We start from the raw sequence: 26248 nt of genomic DNA, 5'->3' as shown, positions 1-26248 counted from the left end.
AACAAACAAACAAACAAAAACCAAAAAAAATGATGGACATAAGAGATGACTGAATGGTGAAAATCTCTTGCCTTTCAAGCACAAGTTTGGTTCCTGGAACTTCCCACATGCCCCAAACACAGTCTTTCAGCATCCTATCTGGCCTTACCAAGAGTGATTTCTGAGCGCAAAGACAGGAGTGATCCCTGAGCACTGCTGGGTATGGGCCAAAAATTAAAAAACTAAATTTTAAAAGTAAAACTACCTTCCCATGTAGCAATTAGACTTCTAGTTATCTAGAAAAATTTCTTAATTTTAGATTGTTCAACTTTGTTCTAATTCTGGGTATTCTAGAAAGAGTTGTAGACAAAAGTATTGAAATTAGAAGCCAGAGATGTGGACAAGAATTAAGGTTCTTGCCTTGCACAGGGCCAACCCTGGTTTGATCCCCAGTGCTGTATATTGTCCTCTGTGCACTGTCAAGTGTGATTCCTTTACACGGAGCCAGGAGTAAGCCCTGAGCACCAAAGATGCACATCAAACACCAAAAAGAGAAATCAAAATCAGGTCATGTTGAGGTATTAACTCTCCAATGATCTTTATAGCCCCATTCACAATAGCCAAAATGTGGAAACAACTTAATTTTCTATAAGTAGATGATGAGAGATGCTCCATTTAACCATCATTTACCATTTTGTGCTTTCCATTACCTGCGGTCAACTGGGATCCAAAAATACTACCTGCAATGAGATATTTTGAGAGAAAGAGAAAGATGACATTTACATTATTTATTACAGCACATTTTCATAACTGATTTTGTTTTTTGATTTTGTTTTGCTGAAGGCCCATACTCTTCATTGCTAAGGACTTACTTCTGGCCATATAGTTCAGAAATAATTCATGAAGGTGTTCAGGTGACCTTCTGTGATAGATATTCAACTGGGATTGATCACATCCAGTCCCTGTTCCATTTTATCAACAATTGTTATTATGAATCTCTTCCCTTATCCAATTTATAAGCAAGACCTGACCATAAATATGTATTCTAATAAACAGTGTTTCTGTATCTAATATAAACTGGTTGGGCCTCTAGTGGATTCTCAAGATGGTGGACTGGACCTAGGGTTCGGGTGGGCATAGGACAGACGACTTAAGATTCAGGAGGGCGGGGGAAAGCCTGAAGGGCAGAAACTTGCTAACTAAGGGAAGCAACCTGTTCTTGAAGGCTCAAAATTCATTTAAGATCTCCAATTTGGCCAAGTAATTCCTTTTCTATAGCCTTAAGATGGGGTGGATCAAGGAAGGTCGGGGCACAAAAATTCTGAATAGGGGGATATGGAGGAGGTTGTAATGGTGCAGTCGCTTGAAGCAGCTGGTCATGGTCATGATAATGGGCAGTCTCATTCTCCAAGGTTTGGGTATCTCTTGGATCAAGGGGCTCCTCAGGGGTAAAAGACAGAGTGGGGTAAAGATGTTTAGGCGGGGGGGGGGGGGATCATCTGCAATAGAAGGTGAAGGACTTGTATGACAGAAATGATCACATTTGGGAAGGGAGTGGAGGGAGGTCTCAGAGCTTGCCCTAGAGGTGGCTCGAGAGGCAGTGTGAGACAAAGGGCGCGAGCAAAATTCAGCTACAGAAAGTGGTTGTTGTTTCTTGGGGTCACTAAAGATGGTATTTGTAACATCCTTCTGGTCTTCCTCCATTAGAATGATATTTCTCGGCCCACTTTTTGCCATTTTGAAGGATGAATTTCTGGGCCAGTTGTGATAATTTATGGGCAATTGTTATGAACAGAGAAAAAATCCTTTCTCTAAACCCTAACACTTCTTTCCCTGAGAGATGCCTTCAGTTTCTTGACAAAGGAAGCTTTAGACAAATGTTGACCCATTCTGATGGGACGGAAATATAAATGTGCACGAATTTGTCCGTGCCACCCTGCTGAGGTTTTGCGCAGATTTTCCTACCTGTCCACTCCACCCTGATGGGGTTTTGCTGGTGTCTTACGATCAAGCCCTCGAGGTTTGTCTGGTTCCGTCCGACTGGGGGATTCGTACTCTACGCCACTTGTCCTGGCCCGCAGGACAGGTTATTCGCGGGTGTGGAGGGGTCCCAGCCTGAAAAGAGAATGGGAGGAAAGAAGAGAAGGAGACCAAGTAAAGTGTCTTATCAAGGTCTCGGTTTATTGATGGGTACAGGCTCTTTTAAAGCACGATTATACAGGGGGTGGAGAGAAAGCAGGATGGAACAGCCTGCATTACAGAGGTCATCTTGTGGGTAATCTTTACATGCCATCTTTACACAGGAACCGTCTCACCCTAAGCTAGAGAAGCTTCAAAGATGTCTCAGGCTTCCTGGAATCTCTGACTGATAGGACACTGTGGTATTTCTTTGAGCTCTTGGGCTTAGTTGATAGCTAATGCCTTAGGTTACGTATTCAGGCCACACAGACTAGCTTGTCCTGCTGAATTCCATATTAGGGTTTGGTCTCTGGCAATAAACACAATTATGTCCGTCAACATAAGCTTAAAGGGTTTTGTAGTAGCCACAGTTTTAGGCATCTATTGATACGGAGTCAATGTTTTCAGTGGAGTGAAGTGGAAGCCTCATGGTCCAATCTCAAGAGATTGGGATGTGCTTGTCTGGGAGCAAATGCTGACACAGGAAATAATTCACACAAATTAAGGGAATAAAACAGGTTCAGGAAACTCCACCACAAGTCTTCCACTGTTAAAAATGAAACAAAAAACCATTTCTCCTGGGTCTTAATTGGGAAGTGAAAGACCATCCCCTAGGGTGGAGAACACATAGGGTAAGAGACCAATCCAAAGGTGCTTCAGTCCAATGGTTCTTCCACTTCAATGAGTGACAAGCACCAGCCAAGAAGAATTATCCTTAATAGAATAAAACCCAGTTACTCATAATGTGGAGTATTGTTCCACCTTAAAAAGAAAGGAAATCTGTAGTATAAGATGCCATTGATACAACATGATGGCATTATGCTAAGTGAAATAGTTCAATTCCAGAAAGTGAGACATATGGTAACAATTAGACAATGTATTAAAAATGGTCAAACGCGAGAAGGGTGCAGAAGCCATCTTGGGTCATGCTGTTTTCATGGGTTTCATCAGCGTTCCTGCCGGTGAGCCTTCCTGCTTCAGAGGTGGGTTGGGACATACACAAACTGATTCCTGCTGGTTTCTGCCAGGAGTCAGAAGGGTGCAAAAGCCATCTTGGGTCATGTTGTTTTCAGGTGCCTGAGACTGGATTTCATCAGCGTTTCTGCCGGTGATCCTGCCTGCTTCAGAGGTGAATGTCAATTTTCTGGGTGACCCTGGAGACCACAGTGAAGGTGTTGGAGGCTTCAAGCTCTTTCACCTTTTTCAGTAAGAGGATGGGAAGCCCCAAACATCTGAGGGGATTACCCATTTCAGACTAGGATTAAGGTTCTAAAGGATTTCTGGGAACTCAGATGCCAGCACCCCTATCTGTCTGTCTTCTGTGCTGTGCCACATTTATGGCCTGATTTCATCCTATGTGTGGCTCATCTGCTTGCCTTCCCTGGAGCCTTCCCTGGAGGTGAGTTTACACACTCATAAAGGGAGAAGCCAGAGGAGTGCGGCCACTCTGCTTCGCAGCCGTGCACATCATTTAGCCAATGAATACAACCACAACACGTAGAAAAGCCCACAATACAAGTGTGACAAAGGGAAAACAACGCAGGCCAGTGCCAGACATAGAGAATGACGATGGCAACTCTGATGACTTGAACATGACCAACCAACTAGTCAGTCTCTCAGATAAGGAGTTTAGAGTCGCAATATGGAAGATGTTCAAAGAACTCAAAGAAAGTATAGAAGAGAACACTAAAAAGAATCAAGAGAATATGAAGATAGAAATCAGAAAACTCAAAACTGAAATTTCAGGTCAAATATCAGGTCTGAAAAACTCAGTAGATGAATTAAACAAAAACATGGTTGAGCTTTCCCACGGGTTAACAGCAGCTGAGGATAGAATTAGTACACTAGACGATGAGATGAATAACAATTCCATACAGCAGAAGAAATTGAAAAAAAAAGCCTTAAAGCAAATGATCAAACAATTGAAAAATTACTCAAAGAATGGGAACAGATGAAAATAGAAGTCTATGATAAGCTCAACAGAAACAACTTAAGAATCATTGGAGTGCCAGAGACCCAAGAAGAAAATCTCCACGAAGAATCAACGGTAAGGAACATCATTAAAGAGGAACTACCAGAGCTAAAGAATATATGTGATCAAATCCTGCATGCCCGAAGAGTACCAACTAAAAGAGACCCCAGAAAAAAACACCCCAAGACACATCCTAGTCACAATGACGAATCCCACAGATAGAGACAGAATTTTGAAAGCAGCAAGATCGAAAAGAGAAATTACATTCAAGGGAACATCCTTGAGATTTACTGCAGACCTGTCACTGGAGACACTCAAGGCCAGAAGGCAGTGGTGGGACATAGTGACAAAACTCAATGAAATAAATGCTTCGCCTAGAATACTGTACCCAGCAAAACTCACTTTCAGTATTGAAGGAACAATATATGGTTTCACAGACAAACAACATCTCAGAAACTTTACAGACTCAAAACCATTCTTAAAAGAAAACTGAACGGCCTACTTTAAGACAAGACTGAACAACAGACACACCAAACTTCGATATAAAGATGGCACTAACACCCAGGACAATTCTTTCTCTCAATGTCAATGGAGTAAATGCACCAGTTAAGAGACACAGAGTGGCTAAATGGATCAAAAAACTCAACCCAACCTTCTGCTGCCTACAAGAAACGCACCTAAATAGTCAAAACAAACATAGACTCAAAATAAAAGGCTGGAGGAAAATCATCCAAGCAAACAACACCCATAAAAAAGCTGGAGTGGCCATACTAATATCAGAAGATGCAAACTTTATACTTAGGAAATTTGTAAGGGACAAAGATGGACATTTTGTATTAATGAAGGGATATGTACAGCAGGAAGAAATCACTCTCCTAAACATATATGCACCAAATGAGACACCAGCAAAATATTTAATAAAATTGATAACAAATCTGAAAAATAATATCAATAACAACACAATAATCGTGGGAGACCTCAACACAGCATTGTCAACACTTGACAGGTCAACCAGACTGAAACCCAACAAGAATATACTAGACCTGAAAAGTAAAATGGAAGAAAGAGGCCTAGTAGATATATACAGGACACTCCACCCCCAGAAGCCTGGATACACATTCTTCTCTAATGTACATGGGACATTATCCAGGATAGACTACATTCTAGCACATAAAACATAACTCCATAATATCAAGAGGATAGAAATATTGCAGGCTACCTTTGCTGACCACAAGGCCCTGAAATTATATGTGAACTACAAAGGGACATAGAAGAAAAACTTTAATATCTGGAAGTTAAACAGCCTAATATTGAATAACCACTGGGTCCAAGATGAAATCAAAAAGGAAATCAAAATCTTCCTGAAAACAAATGACAATGGAGACACAAACTATCAGAACCTATGGGACAGAGCAAAAGCGGTACTGAGAGGAAAATTTATAGCTTTGCAAGCACACATCAGGAAAGAAGAAGGGGCATACCTGAATAGCCTATTGACGCAGCTCATAGAATTAGAAAGTACTCAACAAAAGGACGCAAAAGTAGGGAGACAGAAGGAAATAACAAAGCTGAGAGCAGAAATCAATGAACTGGAAACCCGAAAAACAATTCAAAAGATCAACGAAAGCAGAAGTTGGTACTTTGAAAAAATAAACAAGATTGATAAACCACTGGCAAAACTAATAAAAAGAGAGAAACTTGATAACTTGTATTAGGAATGAAAAAGAAGAGATCACTACTGATATGGTAGAGATTCAAAGGGTAATCAGAAACTACTTTGAGAAACTATGCCCCTAAAATGAAAACCTGGAAGAAATAGATAAATTTTTGAACTCTTATAGTCTTCCACAGTTGAATGAAGAGGATGTAGCATATCTAAACACACCCATCCCTATTGAGGAAATTAAGACAGTAATCAAATGTCTGCCCAAAAACAAAAGCCCAGGCCCAGATGGATTCACTAATGAATTCTTTCAAACCTTTCAAGAGGAACTTCTACCAATCCTGGCAAGACTCTTTCATGAAATCGAAAAAACAGGAACACTTCCAAGTAGCTTTTATAAAGCCAATATCCCCTTGATACCTAAACCAGACAGAGATGCTACGAAAAAAGAAAATTAAAAAACAATATCGCTGATGAATACAGATGCAAAATCCTGGCAAATAGGATTCAATGCCTCATTAAAAAGATCATCCACTACGATCAAGTAGGTTTTATCCCAGGAATGCAAGGATGGTTTAACATCCATAAATCTATCAACATAATACACAACATCAACAACAAGAACAATAAAAATCACATGATCATATCAATAGATGCAGAGAAAGCATTTGACAAGGTCCAACACCCATTCTTGATCAAAACTCTCAGCAAGATGGGAATGGAAGGACCTTTCTCAATATAGTTAAGGCCATCTACCACAAGCCAGTGGCAAATATTATCCTCAATGGAGAAAAACTAAAAGCCTTCCCTCTAAATTCTGGCAAAAGATAAGGCTGTCCTCTCTCACCACTCCTATTCAACATAGCACTGGAAGTACTCACTATAGCGATTAGTCAAGAAAAAGATATCAAGGGAATCCAGATAGGAAAGGAAGAAGTCAAGCTCTCACTGTTTGCAGATGACATGATACTCTACTTAGAAAACCTTAAAGACTCTACCAAAAAGCTTCTAGAAACAATAGACTCAGGTAGCAAGGTGGCAGCCTACAAAATTAACACACAAAAATTAATGGCCTTTCTATACACCAATAGTAATGAGGAAGAAATGGACATTAAGAAAACAACCCCATTCACAATAGTGCCACACAAAGTCAAATATCTTGGAATCAACTTGACTAAAAATGTGAAGGATGTATACAAAGAAAACCATAAAACTCTGCTCCAAAAATAAGAGAGGACACATGGAAATAGAAGCACATACCCTGTTCATGGATTAGCAGGATTAACATCATTAAAATGGCAATACTCCCCAAAGCAATATACAGATTTAATGTGATCCCTCTAAAGATACCCATGACATTCTTCAAAGAAGTGGATCAGGCACTTTTGAAACTCATTTGGAACAATAAACACCCTCGAATAGCTAAAGCAATAATTGGGAAAAATAATATGGGAGGAATTACTTTCCCCAAATTTAAACTGTACTACAAAGCAATAGTTATCAAAATAGCATGGTATTGGAATAAAGACAGGCCCTCAGATCAGTGGAATAGGCTTGAATACTCAGAGAATGTTCCCCAGACATACAATCACCTAATTTTTAATAAAGGAGCAAGAAATCCTAAATGAAACAAAGAAAGCCTCTTCAACAAGTGGTGTTGGCACAACTGGCTAGCCACTTGCAAAAAATTGAACTTAGACTGCCAGCTAATATCATGTACAAAGGTTAAATCCAAATGGGTGAAAGACCTCGATATCAGACCTGAAACCATAAGATGTATAGAACAACATGTAGGTAAAACACACCAGGACATTGAGACTAAAGGCATCTTCAAGGAGAAAACTGCACTCTCCAAGCAAGTGAAAGCCAAGATTAACAAATGGGAATATATTAAATTGAGAAGCTTCTGCACCTCAAAAGAAATAGCGCCCAGGATACAAGAGCCCCCCACTGAGTGGGAGAAACTATTCACCCAATACCCATTAGATAAGGGGCTAATATTCAAAATATTCCAGGCACTGACAGAACTTTACAAGAAAAAAACATCTAATCCCATCAAAAATGGGGAGAAGAATTGGACAGACACTTTGACAAAGAAGAAATATAAATGGCCAAAAGACACATGAAAAAAAGCTCCACATCAGTAATCATTAGGGAGATGCAAATCAAAAAAACTATGAGGTACCACCTCACACCCCAGAGATTGGCACACATCACAAAGAATGAGAACAAGCAGTGTTGGCAGGAATGTGGAGAGAAAGGAACTCTTATCCACTGCTGGTGGGAATGCCATCTAGTTCAACCTTTATGGAAAGTGATGTGGAGATTCCTCCAAAAACTGGAAATTGAGCTCCCATACAACCCAGCTATACCACTTCTAGGAATACACCCTAGGAACACAAAAATACAATACAAAAATCCCTTCCTTACACCTATATTAATTGCAGCACTATTTACCATAAAGCAAGACTCTGGAAACAGCCAAGATACCCTTCAACAGATGAATAACTAAAGAAACTGTGGTACATATACACAATGGAATATTATGCAGCTGTCAGGAGAGATGAAGTCATGAAATTTTTCTATACATGGATGTACATGGATGTACATTGAATCTATTATGCTGAGTGAAATAAGTCAGAGAGAGAGAAAAACACAGAATGTTCTCACTCATCTATGTGTTTTAAGAAAAATGAAAGACATTCTTTCAATAATAAATTGCAGACACAAAAGAGAGAAGAGCTGAAAGTTACAGCTCACCTCATGAAGCTCACCACAAACAGGGATGAGTTTAGTTAGAGAAATAACTACGTTTTGAACTATCCTAATAATGAGAATGTATGAGGGAAATAGAAAGCCTGTCTAGAGTACAGGCAGGGGTTGGGTGGGGAGGAGGGAGATTTGGGACATTGGTGATTGGAATGTTGCACTGGTGATGGGTGGTGTTCTTTACATGACAGAAACACAAAGATAATCATGTATGTAATAAGTTGTTTAAATAAAAATAAAAATAAAAAATGCGGAGAAGAAATGAACATACCCTTTGATAAAAATGAAATACAAATGGCCAAAAGGCACATGAAAAAATGCTCCTCATCACTGATCATCAGGGAGATGCAAATCAAAACAACGATGAGATACCATCTCACACCACAGAGATTGGCACACATCACAAAGAATGAGAACAATCAGTGCTGGCCGGGATGTGAGAGAAAGGAACTCTTATCCACTGTTGGTGGGAATGCCTCTATGGAAAGCAATATGGATATTCCTCCCAAAACTGGAAATTGAGCTCCCATTCGACCCAGCTATTCCACTCCTAGGGATATACCCTAGGAACACAGGAATACAATATAAAAACCCCTTCCTCACACCTATATTTATTGCAGCACTATTCACAATAGCCAGGCTCTGGAAACAACCAAGATGCCCTTCAACAGACGAATGGCTAAAGAAACTTTGATACATAAACACAATGGAATATTATGCAGCCGTCAGGAGAGACAAAGTCATAAAATTTTCCTATACATGGATGTACATTGGGTTCCATCATGCTGAGTGAAATAAGTCAGAGGGAGAGAGAGAGACGCAGAATAGTCTCACTCATCTATGGGTTTTAAGAAAAATAAAAGTCCTACAACAAGCTGTAAAGTGGAGACCAGTTGCACTAGCAATCTGGGGGGTAGAGGAGGGAGATATGGGATACATACTGGGAACAGGGGCGGAGGGAGTACAGCACTGGTGGTGGGAATGCCCCTCATTCATTGTCACTATATACCATAAATGATGCAGTGAAAGATTTGTAATGCACTTTGGTCACTATAAAAATTTTTAAAAAATGGTCAAATGCGTGAAATCAAACAGTGGAATAGTGTTTTTCCAGGGCAGAGAAATGGGGGGAAGGGGATCTCAATAATTAAAAGTTAAACCAGATGAAATAAACTCTAGTGATACTCTCTACAACGTTGTTTTTGGACTCTCCAAGATTTGATAGGGTTAGTGTGATAGAACAGTGGGTAAAGTGTTTTCCTTTACACATGGCTGGCCCAAATTTGATCCCTGGAACTCCATGGGATCTCCTGAGTACTGCGAGAAGTGATCACTGAATGCTGAGTCAGAAATAAGCCCTGGACTCAGCCATATGAGACCTCCACAGAAAACCAATTTCAGATAGTATGCCTTGGTTATGTTATTTGAGGAAAGGGGAGAATTTAGGTAACATCCTTTAGTGCTCAGAGGCTATGCTTGGCTCTGTGCTCAGGAGTGAACTTTGACAGTGCTTAGAATCAAACTGGGACTGGCCTCATGCAAAGCAAAGTGTCAAGCCACTGTGCCATCTCTCCATGTTGTGTTCCAATGGGAATAAAATAAAATGTAAAAATCTGACAATGAGCATGAAAAAGTCAACTATCATTCTCACTCATAAATATTTATAGAGAACAAGTTAAGATATAAATTTAGTAAGTGGGAGGGCAGGGTGATAGTACAGAGGGTAAGGCACTTGCCTTGCAGGAGGCCCACTCAGTTTGATTCCCTTCATCCCATATGGTCCCCTGAGCCCAGCAGGAGTAATTGCAGAGTATGGAGTCAGTAATAATCCCTGAGCATCTTCAACAGCAAAATTTAGTAAGTGGAATCTTGCAGCATAATAATAAACTCATGCATATCTCAAAAAGGACAGGTTCAAGTAATCTAAGAGTTATAAAATAGTAATAAAAAGTAAATTAGGGGCCGGCGAGGTGGCACTAGAGGTAAGGTGTCTGCCTTGCAAGTGCTAGTCAAGGAAGGATGGAGGTTCATCCCTTGGCGTCCCATATGGTCCCCCAAACCAGGAGCAATTTCTGAGCGCTTAGCCAGAAGTAACCCCTGAGCATCAAACGGGTGTGGCCCAAAAAATCAAAATCAAAAAGAAGTAAATTAATCTATTTTAATTTATTAACAAAACAAAGAAAAACCACGACTGTGATAAAGTCTTGCAAAAGTGTAAAATTCCTTATTAATTCTTGTCCTGCTGTTAGAAGAGGAAGGAGAGTCAAATTCTTCATCTTATAAGACAAATTAATATGTCAACCTACTACCACCATAATCGTGGCCATATCACATATTTTTGTCCCTCACCTGTCTAATATATTTTTGTTTTGGGGCCACACCTGGCAGTACTTAGGACTTACTCCTGGCTCTGTACTAAGGTATCACCTAATAGTGAGGCCCAAGGGGTCATATGCAGTGCCGGGGAATGATTTCAGTTCAGTCACTTGCAAGGCAAAAATCCTACCTGTTGTACTATCACTCTGGCTGTCATATATCTAATATTTGAACAGGTTGAAATAATATTTACTTCTCAGGATTTTGAGGAGTCAAGAACATCAATGCACACAGATATTACATCCACCCTGACCAGTTAATTGTCTTATTTTCTCCAGGCATAACACTTATTGACACTGTATTTTGCACACTAAAGGAAAATATTTTCAGTCATTTTTATATGTTCCTCTTTTTTCATACACACTGGTGGATATAGAATGACTTTACTAATATTCTAAGTTGATTTTATTCACACATAGCTTTATAAATAAAGGAAACATTTCCTGACTATTTCTCCCCCATCAACCATAGAACCAATTATTGATTGATTTTATTGTTCAAGATCTTTTTAAAATTTTTACAGTTTAGTAACAAGAATACAATAACATTAACATTTTTGGTTGTTTTTGTTTTTGTTTTTGGGCCACAACCATTGACGTTCAGGGATTACTCCTGGCTATGTACTCATAAATCGCTCCTGACTTGGGGAGACCATATGAGATGCTTGGGGATCACCAGCGAATCAAAGTTCAGTCTGTACTAGGTTAGCACTTGCAAGGCTTACCTCTAGTGTCACAGCTCTGGTCCCAACATTAACATTTTAGTTTCAAATGTCTGTGCCCCTCCCCCCACTGAAAATTTTTATTTAATCATTATAATGTAGGTCATATGTTCACAATAGTGTCAATGTTTGGGACTTTGGTCTACCCTGTTACCTCATCTCACCATAGCCAAAGGCTCTCTCCTCGTGTGGTGCTTCCAGCCCTCAGCATTTTCCCTGACCATTTCCCCTCAACCTGCTATTCTCAGTCCTACAATCTGATGTCCATAGCTTTTATTAACTGACATTGTGTATACCATTGGTTTATTTTTCTGTATACAACAGATGAATGAGATGAATGAATATGGTGCTTGTTCTTCTGCCTCTGACTTTATTTGCTCAACATTATAACCTTTGGTGCCATCCAAGTTGCAGCGAACTGCATGGTTTTCATTTTCTTGTGGCTGTAGAGTATCCCATTGTGTACATGTACATACCTTTCTTATACATTTATTTATTTACTTCATTTATTACTTGGTTTGAAGACTATATCTGGGGCTGCCCCTGGCCCTGCACTGGGATCAGATCATTCCCTGTGGTACTTTGAGGAACTCTGTGGTACCAGAAATCAAACCTAAGGCCATTTGCTTGCAAAGCATGCACTCATCCCATTGAGTTATCTCTCCAGTTGCAAGGTCCCATTTAAAGGAAGATTTGTGGAGCCAGAATGATAGTACACAGGGCAGAGTGCTTGCTTTGTATGCAACCTATCTGGGTTTGATCCCAGACATCCCATATGGTCCCTATGCACAGCTAGGAGTAATTCCCGAGTGAGAATTAAGTCCTGAGCATCACTGGATGTGGACCAAAATCCAAATAATCAACTAAAGAAGATTGTATGAGCCCAGTAGACCTCAGCTCTGGATGCAAGTTAGTACCACTTTGGCCACTTCCATATGTAATTCAACTGTGCAGCTGGAATCATTCACTGACAAAGTGTCATTGTGCTGCAAGGTACATGCACTTTAGCTGCTACTACATAAATTCCTATGGACAGCTTTTCATTCTGAAATCAGCTTCAATTCATGACTCAAAATTAGCTGAGTGATTCCCTAAAACCCTGAAAAACTGCTTCTTAGACTCAATGTCATTTCAGAAATGTAGGGCAATCTCAAAGGCAGGTGAAGGCAAAAAAGAGAAGCCAGGAAAGACCCAAAAATAGATAGAGGGGTGGTGCAAGCTGTAATGTGGTCTGCCTAGGATGGACTGAAGTTCAGTCCCCCGGCGTCCATATGGTCCCCCAAACTAGGAGTGATTTCTGAGTGCATAGCCAGGAGTAATCAGTGAGCATCACCGGGTGTGTCCAAAACAAACAAACAAACAAACAAAAGAATAGATAGAACTATGGATATGCCATAAAAGGCAGAGCATGTGCTTTGTCAATGAACAGTTCTAGTTTGACCCTAGAATCACAGCCATCACCACCACCCCTTAAGAACTTCTAGGTGAAGCCCTGGCAGCCTGCCAATATTGCTGGGCTTGAAAATTTTAATGCCAACCCCCTGCACTATTGGGTGCTCCCTATAAAATATTTAATTGTTTCCTTGGGGAGGGAGATGGTTGCTCTGGTGATGGCTGTGGAGCTGGAATTATGCACATAGCAAATCATCATTAACAGTTTTGTAAATCATAGAACCTCAATCATTCCCCCCCCCCCAAGTTAAAAAATATTCGGGAGTGAGTAGGAGTAAAGAGTAGACAGTGTTTGATGAGTACTGAAGAGTGGAATGCAGGATTGGCTAAATTTAATTTTGATTCCTATAAAGCACAACCCACCCCTCCCCACTCCATGCAAGGACATCTTTTGAGGGTCTAATCGGCCACCCTAACCCTTCAAACTGGAGCCACACTGCCTGACTTTAAATCCCAGTTTCACTATTCTTAAACACACACTGAAGATCACACAACTCTCTATGATTTCCTCTCCTCACCTATGAAATGGAGCTGCCAATAGTCTCAGGACTGGGCCATTGTGAGTCTTAAACAAGCACACAAAGAACAACAGCTGGAAACAAATGAGAAATTTTGGGGGAGTATTACACTCAGCGGTACTCAGGGGTTACTCCTGGCTCTGTGCTCAGAAATTTCTTCTTGCAGGTTCAGGGGACCATATGGGATACCGGGGATTGAACTCAGGTTGGTCCTGGGTCATGCAAGGCAAATGTCCTACCTCTGTGCTTTTTCTCAGGCCCAACAAGTGAGTTTTTTGGAGTGTTAGCTAGTGTTGTTTCCAAATATTGTAGACCCACACATCATAGACCCATAATAGACCCACAAATTATGACATCTGACCCTTCTGTAGCCTCTGTCTTAACCTTTAACTATTTCTTTTTTATTAATATCTTTATTTTCTTCTCCCACTGAGTGGGAGAAACTATTCACCCAATACTTATCAGATAAGGGGTTAATATCCAAAATATACAAGGCACTGACACAACTTTACAAGAAAAAATCATCTAACCCCATCAAAAATGGGGGGAAGAAATGAACAGACACTTTGATAAAAAAAAAAAAAGAAATACAAATGTCTAAAAGGCACATGAAAAAATGCTCCACATCACTAATCATCAGGGAGATGCAAATCAAAACAACTATGAGGTACCACCTCACACCACAGAGATTGGCACACATCACAAAGAATGAGAATAAGCAATGCTGGCAGGATTTGGAGAGAAAGGAGCTCATTCACTGCTGGTGGGAATGCCGTCTAGTCCAATTTTTGTGGAAAGCGATATGGAGATTTCTCTAAAAGCTGGAAGTTGAGCTCCCATACGATCCAGCTATACCACTCCTAGGGATATATCCTAGGAACACAAAAATACAATACAAAAATTCTTTTCTCACACCTATATTTATTACAGTGTTGTTTATAATAGCCAGACTTTGGAAACAGCCTAGATGCCCCTCAATAGATTAATGGTTGAAGAAACTATGGTACATATACACAATGGAATATTATGCAGCCATCAGAAGAGACGAAGTCATGAAATTTTCCTATATATGGATTTATATGGAATCTATTATGCTGAGTGAAATAAATCAGAGGGAGAGAGATAAACACAGAATGGTCTCACTCATCTATGGGTTTTGAGAAAAATGAAAAACATTTTTGTAATGATTCTCAGAGACAAAATAGAGGAGTGTTGCAATTCAGCCCCTGAAGAGGTTGACTGATGGAGGGATGGAGGATGAGGCCTTTCTCCTCCAGCTCAGACCACAAGTCTGTTACCCTGTTCAGTCGGTGGTTCTGAGGTGAATGCGGCGGCAAGAAAGCCAACAGGTAGTCAGGCTTCCGAAGAAAACAGCTCTTTATTCCTTGAAGAGGTTGAAGCCAAAAGGTCTAAGAATAGGTCCAGGACAAAAAGCCTCTCGCCTTCCACAGACCCTTCTTTTTATGCCCCAGAATCAGGTACCACCCAATGGTGGGATCAGGTACCACCCAATGGTGGGAGCAGAATCAGGTACCACCCTAGAGTGGGAGAAGAATGCCAGGTTACACCCTAGGTTAGGGCACAATCACTGATCAGGGTAGGGTCAGTAACATAATCTATTAAAATGTTTACATACACAACAGAGGAGGACTGGAGGGTCCAGCTCCTGACATGAAGCTCACGACAGGGATCATTTAGTGCAGTCACAGAAATAATTACACTGAGAACTATCATAACAAAATGTGACTGTGTGAGGGAAGTAGAAAGCCTGTCTATATAATAAAAAAAAAGATAAGGCCTCCCAATGCTTACCACAGACTGTGTTCTTTACACTGACTGTATAGAAAGAGGAGGTACAGTAAATGCACCCCATATACACCTCAACCCAGGCCGTTTGCCTGGTCTGCATTGTGAATTGGGGGACAAAAATATCTTTTTTATTTAAACATCTTGATTACAAATATGGTTGTAGTTGGGTTTCAGTCATGTAAAGAGCACCCCCCCTTCACCAGTGCAACATTCCCATCACCAATGTCCCAAATCTCCCTCCTCCCCATCCAACCCCCACCTGTACTCTAGACAGGCTTTCCACGTCCCTCATTCATTCACATTGAACCTTTAACTATTTCTTTTGGTGATCAAGTGAGATCCACTTGGGATAATTTCTCTTTAGATTAGCTCAAAGTCAACTGAATTGGTACCTTCATCGCATCTGCAAAATCTCTTCTTTGCCAGTTTTTCTCAACCTATATTCTGACTGGCTGGTCCCCTCCCAGTCTTTCTATTTCCTATGAAGCCCCTGTCTTATCAGTTGGCCCCCAAGTCTTGTGTCATTGCTCCTCATGGTCATGACTTTCACAGGTTTGCTACCTTGGAATGTCCTGGGGTGCCACAGAAGTATATATGGTCCCCAGTTGATAAAGGCTGAAGGAATGTCACCTTACCTAACCATCATGATGAGAACCCATGAGGGTGACAGAGCCTACACACAAGCTAGAGGAGAGGGTTATGCATGGCAGGCAGGCCAGGGGTTGAAATGTTGGAACAACCTCAGAATTCTGCCAACCTCAGTGACCACTTGACTTACTGTTCACTGTTGATCTTAAGGTCCACAAGGGTAGAGGGTCATATATGTTTTATGGAATGAAGGAAGGAGAAAATAAATGGTAAAGGTAAGAGAATAAAGAGAAAATAGCTGTATATGCCTGCACTTTGAGTCACTGAAGACATGTTCAAGAAGTGGAAAGAGCCTTGAAAACTTCACAAACCCAGGAGAGCAGTATGACTGAGCCCCTCTTTGGTACTTGCTAAATTGTTGTAGATAATGAAGGAAGTTTTCTGGGGCCTCTACTGGCCTGAAAAGTTCCCAAACCACAAAGACTCCACACACCCAGCTAACTCCCTGCCAGCACCCACAGACAACACCTGGCACTCCTGATGGCACGAGGCCATCATGTGATCTCAACTGTTTATGAAGAGATCAAGGGCATCCTGCGTGAGAGAAGGGGTGGAGAGACTGGCATCTAAGGCCAAGCCTGAGGACTTCAGAGAATGAATTTGAGATCATACCTCAAATGTTACCATACTCAAGTGCTTAGTACGTCTCAACATTGGCGTTCGCTAACTGGTCTTAACTAGATTCAGACCATTGCTCTACTCTGTGTATCAGCACCTTTCCTCTCCCTGCAGCTGAGCTCAGGACCCAGATAATGAAACTTTCCCTGTATTCTATAAGTCTCCCATTTAGAGTGTGAAGTTCAATGTCTATAGTGCACTTCGTTGTTATGCAACCATCACCACTAGCTCTACAACATTTTGTCACCCCAGAGGAAATGCCGTGCCTCTCAAGTCACCCCCATCCTCTACCCCTCCCCTTTCAGTGTTGACCTAGTTAGGATCGCCACAGCAAGATTCTCAATCTGGTGTCTCATCACTGGACTTTAAGAACCAAAAACTTAAGGTTCCAGTCTGGAAAAATAAAACATTGTGGTAATGCCTAGGAGATAAGGTAAAGGGCTCAAATGCATGTTTGTAGGTAAAACCTGCAGATTCTATCTTTGTACCTACATGGTCCTGGAAGCATAACTGGGTGTGCCCACGCTAAAGAGAAATAGACTGAGATAACTCAAGTAGGAAAAACACATGCCTCGTATGTAGTGTCCCTAAGTTGGATCCCTGGCACCACATGCACTGGAGGTAATACTGCAGGTTGCGAACCTCCAGCACCACCAGGTACCCGCTATTGGGTGAGTTTTGTTACAACTAAGGATGCTCAGAATTTACTCCCTGCTCTGTCCTGAAGGACCATTCCTGGCACTTCCCAGAAAATCATATGTGATGCCAGGGATCAAACAGATTTGGCAGTGTGCAAGGCAAGTGCCATAACCCCTTAACCATCTATCCAGGCCCCCCATTACTTTTTTAAAGTAGTGATGCTTCTACACAGTAAACATAAAATCTTGCACTTTGCTACAATTTCTATGAAAATAGAAGGCATCATGTTCAGCTTAGTAAGTCAGAAGGAGAAATATAAAAGTCAGATAAACTTACTCAGAAGTAGAATATAATGAAACAGAGTGAAGGAACAATGTCCAGTAACAAGAAAAGCTAAGACTCTGAGGTCAGAAATGAAGTTCCCAAGAGATGGAGGTGTTGAAAGGGTCCTATGAGCAGTGGTGGGAGAATTATTAGAGCATTGGTAATAGGCATTATGTGATAACATTGTAACCCTAAGACATATAAACATGTACATGCTTATAAACCATTGTTATCTCAATCAAGTAAATAATACCAAAACAACAAACATGATTTTTAAAAGTAAAACAAAAATCCCCAAATAAATTTCTTTTCAATGAGCCAGAGATTTCTTTCAAATTGTTCTGAAACTCATTTTCTCGTTTTCACGGAGAGATCTCCATTTTTGAATGTCTCACCCACCAATGCCTGAGGGAGCTCTGGTTTTCTGATGAGAAGAGTGATAAGTGCTCATTGTGGGAAACTTTAAAATGCAGAAAAATATAAAGAAGGAAACAAAAAGCACCCACAACCCAGAGATAACCACTGATAACATGTTGGAGTGTTTCCTTCCAGCCTCATCTGCTTGCATATGCTCTCTCCATAAAGAAATAGATCTACGCACTTTGAGACATCATGGGACAGGGCACGGAGTAAGTATCTATCTTCATACCTGCTTTTCCCCTGATCACTATGTGGGGGTGAGCATTTTTTCTCTGAAGTTGTTTCCAAATGTGTCCCTATTCAGGAGCCACTGTTATAAACAAAAGAGTTGATGTTAACACTGCTTCTATGAGCCCTAGCAAGGGAACCTACACTACCCAAACCAAATGAACAAAGGTAAGGAACTCAGAACCAGGGCAGGATAAGTCACCAAGAAGGTTCAGCAAGCCTTGGAGTCCACTTGGGTGGGATCAGACACTGGCATCCCACTCTGTCATGTCTCCCCCACAAGCTCTAGTTATTTAGTTCCTGAGATAGGGCATAAAGCAATTGCCTTGCAAGTGGCTACCTCAGTTCTTCACCCACTTTAGCACGGCATAGGATCCCCCAAGCACTGTCAGGAGTGATTCTTGAATGCAGAGCCAAGAGTAAGCCCTGAACATTGTACTGTGTGGCCCCCATAAAAACCCCAAAACATTACTTTTGGCTTGATGAAAAGACTTTTGAACACAGTTTGGTCAATATAGTAAGCAGCCCCTTTCCCCCAGCCCCAGTACTATGGTGAATATGATCTGTGGAGTCCAGGGAGTTGTAGAGCTAAATAACCAAATCAAAGAGTCTACAATGTTGAAAACATAAGATCTAAAGTACAACAACCAGGGCTGGAGCTATAGCACAGCAATAGGGTGTTTGCCTTGCATGAAGCCGACTCAGGATGGACCCAAGTTTGACCCCTGCTATTTCATATGGTCCCCCGAACCTGTCAACAGGGATTTTTGAGCTCAGAGTCAGGAGTAACCCTGAGTGCTGCCAAGTGTGACCCCCCAAACCAAAAAAAAGTACAACCAAACAACAGGTTTAAACGCTCTAAATAGTGGCTGATGAGGCGTCAGGGAAGCTTCTGAGTATTTCATTTCTTTTCCTTGGTTTCAGCTCTCTGAAACTGCACTACCTGCTTCTGCTGATGTTTGCTCCTAAGGCCCTTGATTTTGATTTAGAGGATGAAATGGGAATGAGACGGTTAGGAAAAATTTTAGTTTCTTCAGCTGAGGCAGGGAGAGTCTAGCAGGGGTCTTCAAACTATGGCCCGCGGGCCACATATTGTATTTATTTTCATTTTGTTTCTTCACTTCTAAATAAAATATATGCAGTGTGCATAGAAATTTGCTCATAATTTTTGTTTTTACTATAATCTGGCCCTCCAACAGTCTGAAGGACAGTGAACTGGCCCCCTGTTTAAAAAGTTTGAGGACCCCTGGTAGAGCATGGCTAAACCCCTCTCCTAGTGAATACATTTAGGATGGAAGATTGCTGGCCCCAATTATCTTCTCAGTTACTGGATGGTTGGATAAGCTAGACAATTTAATGGTATTAACAAAAGATAAAAAAACAAAGACAAGTCATCCAACATCTACCATAGTTCTTTCTAGTCTTTTTGTTCTATAAAGTTTTTATGGTGATTCTAGAAGTAATAAGTTCAGGACTGTTTAGATAAGTGCCCCTCAATGCACAGTAGAATACCACATGGCATTAATCTATTTTTTTACTTTCTATTGTTTTCAAGTTTATTGACAAAAATTTATAGATCTGTAATGTAATTCTAGTATCATTTATGATGACTTGGTTTATATGTGTATATATACACACATTATAAAATGGCTCTCCCTCATTTAGTTCATTTGATTATTGATCACCCCACTTATTGATCTTCACTTAACCTTATTTGGGGCAGAGCCATTTTTTTCATTGATTGAGAGTCTGTGCCTTACAATACTGTTAATGCTGGTTTCTCATGCACATAATTCCTACCATTGTACTTTCTTCCCTCCCAGCCCCAAGGACCTCAACACTCCTCCTTTCAAATTTTCCATCATCAACTCAATTGTGTGAATCAGTTCCCCTTGTTGCTTATTTGCAATATATCTTTATTCATTTATCCTCTTCAAATAAATAAGAAGTTTTTGGAGGGACCACACCCAGTGATGCTCAGGGGTTACTCTTGGCTCTGATCTCAGAAATCGCTCCTGGCAGGCTCTGGAGACCATATCAGATGCTGGGAATAGAACCCTGAAACAGCTCCTTTGCTAGAGGGTTCTACAGTAGGTAGTCAAGAACATGAACTTGTTACTTACTGCTTTCTGAAGGAATGACTATCATCACTAGAAATAATTAAAGTTTCTTCAGAGCGCCAGCCATGTTTAACTAAAATGTGCTAAAAATAATTCTATTTGAACTACCTGTTAACCATAGTGTTTCCTTTATTTAAAAATCAGTAATAAGTTTAGGACTGTTCAGATAAGTGCCCCTCGATGCACAGTAGAATACCATAGGGTAAAATTGGATGAGTCATCTTCAATTACCCAAGTCTATTACCCAAGTCTATCACCTTCAAAGTCATATTTTTGTTTGTTTTGTTTTGGGGCCACACCCGGTCACACTCAGGGGTTACTCCTGGCTATGTGCTCAGAAATCACTCCTGGTTTGGGAGACTATATGGGATGCTGGGGGATTGAACCAACGTTCGTCCTAGGTTAGCGCATGTAAGGCAAATGCCCTACTGCTTGCATCATTGCTCTAACCCCCAAAGTCATATTCTTGACTGCCTCTTGTAGAACCTGCTAGCAAAGAAGCTGTTTCAGGGTTGTATTGTGAGGGGCACTCCCACACTCTTTTAATCTAGTTGGTTGCTCTGATGGAGAGTGCTCCCCATCCCTGTATTAACCATGTGAAAAGATTATTGGCATCTTGCTGGCACTACATTAAATCCTAAGGTGATAAGCCAAGTAAGTATCTCAGTTAATGAAGGTGTTAGGGAGATGCTATTATCCTCATGAGGGCTACTTCAGTTTGCCACATTACTGCAAAGCTCCAGACCTAAATTTGATTTATGACCAGTAAAAGGAGCACTAGAATGAAGATATGACATCCCTGATTTCAACATGCCCAGTAGCATTTACAGTTCCCTAGGACCCACAAGAAGAGATCCCTAAGTGCAGAGCCAGGAGTAAATCCTGAGCACTTACAAGTATGGTGCCAAGCAAAACAAACAAACAAACAAAGCCAATAGAAACTAGTAATAATTCAGAAAATTTTGCAATTACTAATTTATTTATTTGCCCAAGCATTAACAATGCAAAATATTTGCTTTGTGGGTGCCTTTCCTAAGAAGATACCTTCTGTTGTCTAATGGTTTCCAGGAAAAAAAGCACAAAACAAAGAAACCTTCCTCATTAGCCACCCACTCCCAATGTTCTTGCAAGTGGAAGGACTTGAAGTAGTCTGTGGCTTCAGTTCTTCTGATTTCTAAGCAGGGTCCCACTCCTTAAACCAACAACCAAATTTGCTAAAGGAGCTGGACAGAAAGTACAGAGGTTGAGGTGCTTGTCTGGTATCCTACCAAGCCCATTTTGAATGCAATACCCAGGAGTAATTCCTGAGCACAGTGTCCCTAAGTACTGCTGGGTATGGCCCAAAATTTCCCAAAATATTTAATAAAGGAAAATAGCTTTTTCACACTTACTGAGTCAACTCAGATCATGAGTGTTCGTGAATTTGCTATTACTTTGAGAAATACTGTCCCATATATGTTGAAATAAGAGCCTTGCTGAAGCCACAGAAGTAATGCAATTGGTAGGTTGCTTGCCTTGCACACAACTGACCTGAATTTAATTCTCAACATCCCATATAATCCTTGGAGCACTGCCTGTAATAGTTCTTGAGTGCAGAGCCAGGAATGACCCCTGAGTATTGTTAGGTGTCTCCTAACCAGAGAGAAAAGAAAGGGAAGAGAAAGAAAGAAAGAAAGAAAGAAAGAAAGAAAGAAAGAAAGAAGAAAGAAAGAAAGAAAGAAAGAAGAAGAAAGAAAGAAAGAAAGAAGAAAAGAAAGAAAGAAAGAAAGAAAGAAAAGAAGAAAGAAAGAAAGAAAGAAAGAAAAGAAAGAAAGAAAGAAAGAAAGAAGAAAGAAAGAAAGAAAGAGAAGAAAGAAAGAAAGAGAGAAAGAGAGAAGAAAGAAAGAAAGAAAGAGAAAGAGAGAAAGAGAGAAAGAGAGAAGAGAGAAAGAGAGAAAGAAGAGAGAGAAGAAAGAAAGAAAGAAAGAAAGAAAGAAAGAAGAAAGAAAGAAAGAAAGAAAGAAAGAAAGAAAGAAAGAAAGAAAGAAAGAAAGAAAGAAAGAAAGAAAGAAAGAAAGAAAGAGAAAGAGAGAAAGAGAGAAAGAGAGAAAGAAAGAGAGAAAGAGAGAAAGAAAGAAAAAGAAAAGAAGGATCTTTTGTGGCATCAACTCAGGACTAGCATGTGTACATGCCAGCTCATCAGAAAACAAAGGTGTTAACTTTGAATTATTAATAAACATTTTGGAAACATGCTCCTGAAGGGTCTAACAAAAACCTTTTATTTGGGGCCACACAGATGGTGTTCAGAGATTGTTCCTAGCTCTGTGCTCATGGGTGACCCATGACAGTACTTTGTAACCATATGTGGTTTTGGAGATTTGAACTCAGGTTGACAACATGAAAGGCAAGTACCTTATTTCCTGTACTTTATTTCCAGCCCAAGACAGACTCTTGTTTACTTGTTTGCATTAGGGTCACACTTGGTGATGCTGATGGGATACTCCTGGCTTTATGCTCAGGGATAGCTCTTGGCATTGCTTGGAGAGCCATATGGGGTGTCAGGGATTGAACCTAAGACAGCTGCATGAAAAGCACATGCCCTACACATTCTACAAACACTCCAATCCCCAGACAGACTCTTTTTAATCTTCAAGTTTTTTATTTATTTTTATTTTTATATAAATTTTTTATTTAAGCATTGTGATTTCAAGCATGATTGTCGTTGGGTTTCAGTCATAAACAGAACACGCCCCTTCACCAGTGCAACATTCCCACCACCAATATCCCCCTCCTGCCTCCCCCACCAACCTTTGTGGTGAGCTTCATAATGTGAGCTCGTCCTTCCAGCCCTCATCTCTATTGTCCCTGTGCATTATTACAATGATGTCTTTAATTTTCCTTAAAACCCATAGATGAGTGACACTATACTGTGTCTATCTTTCTCCCTTTGACTTATTTCAGCATAATAGTGAATGCAGTTAGAGAAATAACTACACTGACATCTATCATGACAATGGTAGTGAGTGAGAAATAGATTGCCTATCTTGAATACAGGCAGGGGGTGGGGGAGGAGAGAGATGGGGGACATTGGTGGTGGGAATGTTGTACTAGTGAAGGTTTTTCTTTATAACTGAAACCAACTATAATAATGTTTGTAATCATGGTGGTTAAATAAAGATATTATTTAAAAATAAAAAATAAAATTGTTCAGTATTTTTGTCCACAGTCATTAGTCTTCCTCTAATTACTCTGACTCATATGGAGATTGACTTTGTGGTTGGAAATTTTGTGACATTACTCAGAAAGTGCAGTCAGTACAAGGACTCTTCTCAAACTCCTGTTTGCAAACCTAAGGAAAGACCTTTATCAGGAAAGGCCAAAATACTGATATGCAAAACAATTAGGCGATGTTTGGTAGAACTCAAATGGTGAGTGAACCTACCTTTCTCTCTGTTGTTTTTTTCTCTTTCCCTTTTTTCGGTCAAAGGAACCAGTTCAAGGAAACATTTAGTGAGGCTACCTATGATTATTTGTACTCAAGAGAAACAAACAAGATCTGGAAAATTAAAAGCCAGACATTATCAGAAGTTTAAGTGATGTGAATAGTTTCAAAATTATTCCCCAACACACCTTTGTTTTTCCTTTTTTTCTTGTTATCGGACATCCTTTGCTGAAAGTAGAAATATGTTGTTTTGTTTTGTTTTGGCCACACGTGGCAGCCCTCAAGGCTTCCTCCCGGCTTTGCTCAGGGATCACTCTTGCAAACTTGGGAGACCATATCGGATTGCTGGGGATGGAACCCTGATCAGCTGCATGCTAGGCAAACACCCTACCCACTGTACTATTTCACACTGAGCCCCAGAAATAGAAATTTTATAGTTAAATTCATGAGATGACATTATCAGTTCTAACCCAGGAGTTAAGAGTAGGAAGGGGCACAGTGAAGAAAGTAATGCTATTTCTAAACAGATGGTGGGGATTGGATAACATGAATAACAATATATAGCCCATAAGCTGTGGACTTGAAATAGAACTTGGAACAATGGTGTGTATAAAACTAATATTTCTAAGGAAATTGGACCTTTGAAACCCAATGGTTCTGGATTAAATCCCAGGATTTTATTGGTAATAAAACTTCCATGTGATTATGCCAATATGGTCCAATATGAAAAAGCCTGCAGAACACTGAGAACTACCATAACCATGTGGATGAATGAGGGAACTGGAAAGCCTGTCTAGAATACAGGTGGGGGTGGGGCGGGATGGAGGGAGATTTGGGACATTGGTGGTGGGAATGTTGCACTGGTGAAGGGGGTGTTCTTTACATGTCTGAAACCTAATCACAATCATGTTTGTAATCAAGATGTTTAAATAAAGATACTGATAATAAAAAAAAGTAGTCAATGGAAAAAAAAGATAAAGCCTGCAGGAACAGACAAAGGAAGAGGTCAAACCAATTCAGTTTCCAGAGAAGGAAACCTTGAGAGGGTAATTAATTTGCTCATGGTTATTGAGAAAGAAGCACATTAGAAAATCAGGGCCTTTGTCTCTGCTATTGTCCTAAGAGTGAATTCATTGTCATTCTTCTGGCTTTCCAACTATGTCTGTGTTAAATGCAAAGGTGATTAGATTTGTTGTTTGCAGTTGGGGTTATTATCTCTTTCCTTCAGATCTCAGAATGAGTGGGTTATGCTGTAGGTGTGTGGCAACCACAAATGTATCTGACCTCTAAACTTCATGGTTCTCCATGAAGTGAGTGAAATGCCATGCAGATCAGCAGACTATAAGGACAAGTGCATAACTGGGTGTAATCAACTATTTCTTACTGGGAACCATTAGCCCTGAAATATCTGTCTTGTTAAAGATATGCCCAGAATGCTTGGTCATTAAACATTTGGATAACTGTTCACCTTACCTACCGACCCCCAAAATATATTAATTGACACATGTGGTATATTTTCTTTCTGATCTTGCAATAACAAAGTGTCACAAGCTTATACAAATAAGATGATGTGTCATCCTAACAGTTTCTGAGGCTAAAAAGTCTAAAGTCAAGGTTTGTCCAAAGCCTACAGAAGTTGTTTCCTTGAGGGCTTTTCTTCTTGGCTTGTACATAATCATCTTCACTCTATGTTCTCATGCAGTCTTCCTCTGTGTATATCTGTGTTATTTCTTCTTCTTTTTGTTTTTTGGGATACAATGGTGGTACTCAGAGCTTACTCCTAGCAGTGCTTAGAGGATCATGTGTGATGCTGGGAATCAAACCAGTGACAACTGCTTGCAAGACAAGCACCTTAACCCCTATATCTAAAGCAACAAAACAGTAACAAGTTTTTGGAATTTTCAACTACAAAGTTTCCTAAAGTTCTTAGCTTTAAAGAAAAACAGTAACATATCTTGTCAGAAATTTTTGAAAAGATAGAATTTTCAAAAAGATATATATACTTTAGAAAGTTTATCATTGTGCATATAGAAGTATTATAGACCTTCCATTCTATTCTTAGACACTCCTATGAGGTGGTTTACCATGACTGACTGAGAAACTAAACAGTAAAGCTATCAAGAGGAGGAAGAACAGCATAGTTGGGTGTGGAGTATTTTAAAAGCCTGATGATAAAGACAGTATCTTGGATGAGTCCTTTTAGCCCACTAGCAAAAGATTAAGAAGTCCCTTAGGACAAATTTCTTTAATTTTGTGAAAGAAGGAGTAGACCTCTGACTCCAACTCTCTAGTTAGTCATGTAAGTTTTTCTGAATCAGAATCCCACCTGGGGACAAAAGAGATGATAGTACAAAGGTTAAGGCCCTTGCTAGCACACAGCTGTGGCCATCACC

The 26248-nt window shown here is 40.2% G+C and overlaps 1 non-coding gene across 1 annotated transcript; it reads left to right on the top strand.

Annotated features, from left to right (window-relative positions):
• The first annotated feature begins 15423 nt into the window (after positions 1-15423).
• On the top strand, positions 15424-15556 carry LOC125999733 (small nucleolar RNA SNORA51). The gene has a single exon (XR_007492208.1). It is a non-coding gene; the product is annotated as a small nucleolar RNA SNORA51 (small nucleolar RNA).
• Positions 15557-26248: the final 10692 nt, after the last annotated feature.

The sequence above is a fragment of the Suncus etruscus genome, chromosome X (assembly GCF_024139225.1).
Source record: "Suncus etruscus isolate mSunEtr1 chromosome X, mSunEtr1.pri.cur, whole genome shotgun sequence".
Taxonomy (NCBI): domain Eukaryota; kingdom Metazoa; phylum Chordata; class Mammalia; order Eulipotyphla; family Soricidae; genus Suncus; species Suncus etruscus.
The sequence above is the reverse complement of the archived record's forward strand: the minus strand, read 5'-3'. Positions and strand labels throughout refer to the sequence as shown.